Source organism: Protobothrops mucrosquamatus, unplaced genomic scaffold, assembly GCF_001527695.2.
Source record: "Protobothrops mucrosquamatus isolate PMUCROS unplaced genomic scaffold, P.Mucros_1.0 scaffold3389, whole genome shotgun sequence".
Taxonomy (NCBI): domain Eukaryota; kingdom Metazoa; phylum Chordata; class Lepidosauria; order Squamata; family Viperidae; genus Protobothrops; species Protobothrops mucrosquamatus.
In genome coordinates this window covers 101,408-110,205 of record NW_015389371.1, presented here as the reverse complement: position 1 = coordinate 110,205, position 8,798 = coordinate 101,408, and positions in this window count along the sequence as shown.

Genomic DNA, 8,798 nt, shown 5'->3' with positions numbered 1-8,798 from the left:
AATAGAGGTTAATACATACCTCTTTACTTCTGCCCACAGATTAAAAGAAAGTTTACTGGATGCCTTGGCACCAGGCTACAAACCAGGAGACTGTGAGTTCTAGTCCCACCTTAGAGTTAAAAGCCAGCTGGGTGACCTTGGGCCAATCACTCTGGGGAAAAGAGGAGGACGAAGAGATATTAGGTATGTTCCTACCTTGAGTTATTCATAAAAACTAATAAAGGTTGGAAATAAATATGTTTCCCATGTCAGTAATGGAAAACTTCCACTGCAAATATTTCTAAGAATTTTCATACTATGCACCTGCTCTGAATGTTGTCATTTATTTGTTCTATTTATTCTGAGCAAATATTTCCCTTTGTGATCATTACAACAGGTCCTAATTTTCCAGTCACATTCAAAACACATCCTTCAAGGAAGCTGCAACTATTAATTATACATTAAAATGTGTTTAAAAGTTAATGGTTTTAGTTGAAGAGTTCTGAATGTGCTAAATATTCAAAGCTATGTCAGTATTAGCTTTCACACATTGGTAGCTTGGTTTTTTGTTTTTGTTTTTAAAAAGTATTACCCTGACAGATTTCAGAACCCCCTTACTCCTGTTTAAAAAAATGCTGTGAATCACTTTTTTATTTCTTGCTATCATTCTGTGTGCACTTTTTCTTTTTTCATTCTTTGCCCCTTTTATCTACTTCTCCTTTTCTCTCTCTCCTCCCTTTGCCATCTGCCATCCTTTCTCTCACCTCATCTCTCTTACTTCATCCTTCAACTCTCAAATAAAAGAAGCTTTAAAAGCTGCCAATGTCGGGTGAGAAATTGTCTCAGATAAAAAGGGGTTTTTTTTTAAGCTACCAGGAAGTCTGTTAACAGTAAGAAATTAAAAAGCTCTCATTCCCTCTTTGTAATTAGCTCCCCGTGTATTATATTTCCAGCTGTAACAAATGGTTCATTTCATTATGAACGATGAAACAGTTCTGACATCTTCAGCAAGATTTTTATTCCATTGTAAATGCCAATGGGAAAATCACAATTAGAGGAGACTGCACTTTTCATTATTTTATTTATTTATTTCCCACCTTTATTATTTTTAGGAATAACTCAAGATGGCAAACATATCCAACACACCTTCCTTCTAATTTTTCCCACAACAACAACAACAACCCTGTAAAGTGAATTGGCTGAGAAAGAGTGACTGGCCCAAAGTCACCCAACTGGCTTTCATGGTTAAGGCAGGACTAGAACTCACTTTCTCCCGCTTGCTAGCCTGGTATGTTAACCTACTATCAAACTATTTAACAGTTTAGACCAGGGGTGTCAAACTGTCGGCCCAAGGGCCAGACGGATCATCCGGAACCGCACCCACCCCATTGCCGACAATGGCAAAACCGTCCCGATACGTTGCACGACGTCACGTGACATCATGAATTTGACATGTCTGGTTTAGACTGTTCACACTGTAAACAAACCTTGGAAGATACTCAGGATAAGACCTGCTTTCAAATCTTAGATTATCTAATCTGATTAGATTTTAGATTTTCAAAGCACCAACAGGCAAGACAAGAAACAATGGATAGGAACTAATCAAGGAGAGAAGCAACCTGGAATTAATGAAAAACTTCCTAACAGTCAGGACAATTAACTGGTGGAACAGCTTGCCTTCAGACATTGTAGGTGCTTCATCACTGGAGGTTTTTAAAGAAAAGACTGGATAGTCACCTGTCAGAAATGGTATAGGGCAGGGGTCTTCACACTTGGCCCTTTTATGACTTGTGGACTCCAACTCCAGAATTCCTCAGCCAGGCACGCTGGCTGAGGAATTCTGGGAGTTGAAGTCCACAAGTCATAAAAGGGCCAAGTTTGAAGACCCCTTTTATAGGGTCTCCTGCTTGAGCAGGGGGTTGGACTAGAAGAGCTCCAAGGTCCCTTCCAGCTCTCTCTCTTAATAATTCTCTCTTAATAATCAAAACTCTTCAGTCCCAGTGCGGGAAACAAAAACAGCTAATTTACATAAGTACTGCAGGTCACCAACAAGAAGGTAAGAGACAGCAAAGAATCACAGACTAACTATAAGGAAAGCACTGTTTTCTTTTGTTTTGTTTTGTTTTCTGGAATAGAAGTGTTACCTAAAAGAGAAACAATTTTAATTTCTTCAGTTGATCCGCTAGTTGTAAAAAAAATCATATTGAATTTATACATAACTGCTCTGAGATAGGGACTGAGACATCAAGTGTGATGGAGCACATTCACACAAAAAGCTCTAAATTAAATCTGGTGCCAGTTTTTATAATCCAGTTACTGATTATGGCTAGTTTTGGTTTCCCTCCATTTTGGCCATTTTTTTCCAGCTGTCCCTGGAGAAAGCTGGTTGGCTGATACCACTTGCTGTGTGGGTTTTATTGTTTCATTAAAACTCTCCATAGACTCCAGATGCCCATTTTTTTGCCCAATGGGTCTGGTGTGGAGCTGGTGTAGCTAAATTGGTCCAATATTGCCACTATTTCAGCTTTTTTTTTTTACTCCAAAGCCTAAAAGGAGGGCTAATGATAATTCTACAGCTGCGTCTGGGTGACATAGTGAGCCGTGATAGAGATGACTAAATCAGCTATAAACTATTATTGAGGTATCGTGGTATATCTAACTACAAATCTAACTACAAGGCAGTTTAGCATCTCAAAAGAATTTCCATAAGCAATAGCGCTTAGACTTATATACGTCTTCACAGTGCTTTACAGCCCTTTCTAAGTGGTTTACCAAGTCAGAATATGGCCCCCAACAATCTGGGTCCTCATTTTACCAACCTCGGAAAGATGGAAGGCTGAGTCAACCTCGAGCTGATCAGAATCAAACTCCTGACAGTGAGCAGAATTAGCCGGTAATACTCCATTCTAACCACTGTGCCACTACATTCTTTCATAAGAATCTAACTCAGTGGTTCTCAACCTGTGGGTCGGGACCCCATTTGGGGTCGATCGACCATTTCATGGGGGTCGCCAAGCAAGGCTGTCCGCCATTTTTTTTGTCCGCCATTTTTTTTGTCCGCCATATTTTTCCCCCTTTTCCGGCGGGTGCCTTACCTCCCTTGGGCTGAGCCAGCTGGTGGTCGGCCTGCTCCGTCTCTGCCGCTTGCCAGCTACACCTCGGCCGGCGCAGGGGGCGGAACCACGCATACACAGCACTCCCGGGCAGGGAAAGTCCTCGACTTACGACCAGTTGGGTAGTCCTCGACTTACGACCGGTTTAGTCCTCGACTTACGATCGGTTTAGTCCTCGACTTATGACCGGTTGGGGTCGCGGCATTAAAAAGGTTGAGAACCACTGATCTAACTCTTCCTTCAAATCGGATTTCTAGTAATATCATGGGCACACACCTATAGTTTTCTTGACAAAATGGGGAAATGGCTTGCCATTTCTAAGATTTCTTCTTTTGTCTCCCAATTTCAGTCTTATCTATAGCACTGGCACTTCCTGGATCATCTCTCAGCTAAGCATTAACCAGGCCATATTGTCTTATGCTTTTTTAACATTAGCCAGGATTAGTGATAATTCCTTAGGCTTTTTAGTCTCATCTACATAACTACAAACATTAGTTATACATATGATGCTAAGCTATGGTTTGCTGAATTGTGGTTTGTTCAGTTGGCTGGGTTCATATAATATTAAGTCAGAATCCAATTAATCATTATACCTATGATGAAACAACATGCTTACTAATGGGTAACTGAGCAATAGTTTATTTGAATAACTCTATTGGGGTGGGGGGATTGAACAGACTATAAACTATAAACTGATCATACAATCTGGATTCACCTAATAGGCTAAAGCAATATGTTTCAAACCTGGTAACTTTAAGATAGGTGGACTTCAGCTCCCAGAATTCCCTAGCCAGTATTTTGGGTAGTTTGCCACTATGTGTGAATCCAGACAAATATATTTACTATAAGAATACATTACCTCAAATTATAGATACTGAGATTCCACATGCCTCTCTCAGAATATCACTAAAAATATTAACAAAAGAATAAATGGCAAGAAATACAATATTTTAAAACATACAAACAGAGCAAAGCATTAACCTTGCGAACTCTCAAGCTTCCTCCCGTTATATATTCAAGATGGACAATATTTAATATTTATTGCTACGTATATGTAAGGATGTGGGTCTATACATATGTTGTTCATAGTATGTTTAGGTGTGTGTCATGTATGTGTTTCACTTTGAGAGCGGGCAATTAAATTTCATTTTTGATGTGTGCCATTGTGCACACATCTTATTTTATTTAATCTAATTTAATCTAATTTAATCTAATAACTGAACTGGTCTCACATTGATCTCTTTCAGCTTTCTGGATAGCCAAGAAATTTTAAACATTGGGGGATACCTATGTTACCGGCTTAAAGACTTTAAATTGAATGGCAAATAATTATCTTTCCCTTTTTAAGTATAAATCCATTCACTTATTTAATTACTTAATTTACAAAGGCCAGTACATGAGAAAGCCAGAAACATAATATCTCAAAAAATAATAGCAATATAAAAAACTCAACATAATAAGAATACTAGTAATAAAGTCTGGATAGTGAATCTTGCAGTGTCTGGAAACAGCAGAAGAGAAGAACTGAAGAAACCAATTCTAAACTCATAGTCAGTCATTGCTATTAGCTCTAAACCTACCCACGCTGCTTCTCTCTACGCCGGCTGTAGCTTCCAAATGCTCTTCCAAGTTAGCACCATGTAGAGCACGGGTGTCAAACTCGCCGTGTCACATGACGTATCTCGACGTATCGTGACTTTTTTTGCATTGCCGAGCTGGGGTGGGTGCGGCCTCCATATGATGCAACCAACCCGCGGGCCGGCAGTTTGACACCCCTGTTGTAGAGCAACTTATACCTCTTATTTGTTGCATTCACACAACGTTCCATGCCAAAACCAATGAACAATATTAGGGCTGGATATGGTAGCATGCTTCAGCCAGGAAGTGCAGACAATGGCTGAATTTCTATATATTGATTCACAAACTAACCAATCCTTTGCTATCTTAGCCTGGTATTTTGTATAGCCTATCTGGCCAATTCCAAGGAGAAATGGAGACTCAAACCTGGATTTCTCTCACCTGTTCTAGCCCAGTTCTTTAATGATTATACTCCACTGGCTTTAATGGACTAAGAGCATGCTTTCTGGAAAAGCTGAAACTATTTGAAATCTTTGGAGTGTAATTTGTTTCTAGAATGTTGTGGGAATGCCAATATTATTTTTTTGCCTTACTTGGTTGATTGGGCAGTGTGAAGTTACTTTAACCTAAAAATAACTCAGTTGAGGAAGAAGCTATCTTGAACGCATATACTATGCCAGCTGTCAGAGATGCTAGACCACCAGATGCTTTGATTTCTGGCTTCCTGCACTGAGCATGGGGTGGATTCAACAGTCTCAACAGCCCCTCCAGATCCTATAATTCTGAAACATTTTTACAGACCCAAAGAATAACACAAGAGTTTCAAAAATCTTGAAGACCCAAGACACTTATGTGACAGTAAGGTAAAAAAATCCACGGATCCAATATCAGCTTACACTGAAGATCGTTGTATTTGTGGGAAGAGCTGAGGAAGCAGAGAACTTGTACGAGTCTTTTCCCCACCCCTACCTCCATGCAAAATCTTTGGGAAACTCTGCACTAACCTTTCACATGTTCTACTCTCACCATCTAAATAAAATTAATGTCAGATATGAGTCACCCCACTTCAACTCTGCATCTTAAAAGTTTCAGTAAAATTTTATTGCCTGGTAGTTTTTTTGTTTGTTTGTTTGTTTAACGTAAAAAAGGAAAACTTTCCTTCAAGTCACAATCCTGATGACTTGATGGGCATCAACGTGTAGCAGAAATTCAGCCCGTTGAAAAAGAATCGTTACCATGTGTTAAACAACACAAGCAGGGAAAACGCAGAAAGGGATGGTGCAACGGACGCCGCTGTCTGTTGATCTCTAGTCCCGGAAACTAAAGCGAATCGAGAACGCTTCAAAGAAAAAAGAAAGTCAAGGCAGAGGAGCTGAACAAGGGAACGCCTCCTTTCCCTCTTGACCTTCTTGGACGTCCGCCGGCTTTTCTCACGTTGCTATGCCGCGCCCTCTAGCGGTGGTCCAGAGTTCTGCTCATTGACTCCAGGACCCGGAGGAAACCACATCCGCAGCCGGCGCACCAGAGACAGGTTGCGCGAAGCAAGCGCCACGCGAAGGTCGTTCTCTCTTGGACATGGAAAGGAAACTGGCCCGGGAATTCAGGCACAAGGTGAGCGGGAAGTGCTCGGAGCGCCCCGCGCGGCCCACCAAACGATCCGCGCGGCGATCGCGGACGACACGGGTTTTTCCGACACGGGTTTTTTCCGCGGTTTGGCCTTGCGCGCCGTGGGAGCGGCGGCGGCGGCGGCGGCTGACCGAGCAAAAGGGGAAGAGACGTTTTGCTGGGACTCTGGACTCTCGGTATCAATTAACTCGGGCTTGGCGGAGCGGGCAGAGGGGAAAAAAGGCGGGGGGGAGATGGAAACTTTATTTCAGCAGAATTGGGAGGGGTCTCTCCAAAATTTGGGGGAATTGGGGTTCAGCTGTTTCGACCGAAGGGAGGAGAGAGGAGAAATCCCTGCTCGTGCCGCGTGTTGCTTTGAGAAGTCCACGCGTGCATAAGCCTCTCGAAATAGGGGGACTAATTTAGGCGGTGTAAAGTTGAGAAAATAAGTTTACGGAAGGCTCCTTATTTTAAAAGGGGTGCCTCTTATCCTCACCCAAAGGGAGAATATTTCAAACATTTTTTCTTTCTTGTTTTGCCTTCCCCTTCTCCTTCGGGAACGTCTTTGCCAACGCGCAAAAGACTCGGAAAGCCTAATTGCATTACATTTTTTTTTAATCTTCCAGAAGAATAAGAAAAAAAAATGCCAGTAATGGCAAGTTAATACTAAAAGGAAAACTACTCAACAGCATGCAGATGTGTCTAAACATTGTTTGAATACATTTTTTTAAAAAGCCCATGTGGGTGAAAGACAAAATTCTGTTTATTCATTGGCCTTTTTTCAAATACAGTATGTTATTTCATTAGTGGGAGAATGATGGAGTGGAGAAGGGATGATTAATTGAAATTTCCAGTTTTATTCACTTCTAATGTATGTTTGCTACCTCTAAGAGTTCTCCCCAAAAGGAACCTTTTCTAGCCTACCCTTTTGATATGTTGGCCTCCCATTGCCTTCTTTTCCAACAAGTATGTTTCAGACGTAGCTGTCCTTATTTTGCAGCATACAAATCATGAATATTATTCCAACAACTCCACTGTAAGGCTGCTAACTGTACATCTCTTCCTTTTTCTTCTTAAAGAAGATTGTGGCAGTTAAGAATAGGGGTGTGGAACTTAACATTGGCCGGAGCATCACATCATGCTCTGCGTGGCATGCTAGGGGGAAAATCTTCCCTAAATAAGTAGAGATAAAGCCCATTTGGGAAGGTTCGGGAATGTTGCATGGTGAAATGTATATCAAGGAGCATCTGTATGGCTTAAGCAGACCTTTTGTTGGGCCCTTTAAAAGCCACCAAACTCCACCAGTGCAACTGAACCGCTAGATTGGCAGGAGCTGGGGTGAGGATGGCAGCTCACCCCATCGCATGGCATTTGGGTCTTGAACCTGCACCTTAACTGCTGAGCATCTTAACTCAGTGTCTTAATCACTGAGCCACCGTGCCACCCATCCAATATAGTATTACTAGACTGTATTACTAGACTGTATTACACTACACTACATTACACTATGCCAGGGATAGGCAACCTTGGCTCTTTTATGACTCGTGGACTTCAACTCCCAGAATTCCTGAGCCAGCCGGCTCAGGAATTCTGGAAGTTAAAGTCCACGAGTCATAAAAGAGCCAAGGTTGCCTACCCCTGCACTATGCTATGCTACGCTACACTACACTATATATTCAGTATAGTATTAGGCCACATTTTTAGAGTACCTTGAAGTAGAAAATATTAAGATGTTTTGTGCAGCTCTTTACCAAAGAAACCAGTTAATTACTATTATGTCTATATCTCAGAGCTATTAACATTTAGTTGTGGAGCAACAGACACATTTCAACCATGTGCATTAAATATATTTATGATCATGTACTTTGTACTTGTGACCTTTTGTGCTGATAGTATACATCACTCTGAAATCTAATTTGCTTATTTAAACTTCTTCTGTGAACACAGCCCACATCTGTTCAGAATCCTGCTTCATTAGCATTATCATTCAGATACGTAAATAAAATTCAGGACTAAATAAAATTAATACTTTCAGTAACTGACTCTATAAGGAACCTTTTTATTTTTTAAAGCAAAGAATTCAGTATTAAATTAAAGGTCTAGTATTATTCAGGCTAAATATTGTTATTATATTTCATATTGAAATTTAGTTTATTTGAAGTAATTATTTGTAATTATATTATTCTACTGTAGTTCTAAGGTCACAAATGGAAAAGGTGATATGATTCTTTTTTAAAACAAACTTGATTATCTGATATGATTCTAAAGGAGCAACTTTAGATTACAAGCGTGGAATTCATCATCATTATTTATGTTCTCTAGGAGACTTCCGGTGGCAGGCGCCTTCGCTGGATGCAGCTGTTTGCTGCTCCCGCCTGTTTCTGCGTAAAAGCCGTTTTGACAGCCTGCATCAGCTGTCAAACGGCTTGATACCTTTCCCCTGGGCATAGGGGGAAAGGTGAGCTGCCCGAGGTAGGAGTTGAGTCCCCGAGTCGTCCCTTGTGGACGATGTAGGTGAGAACT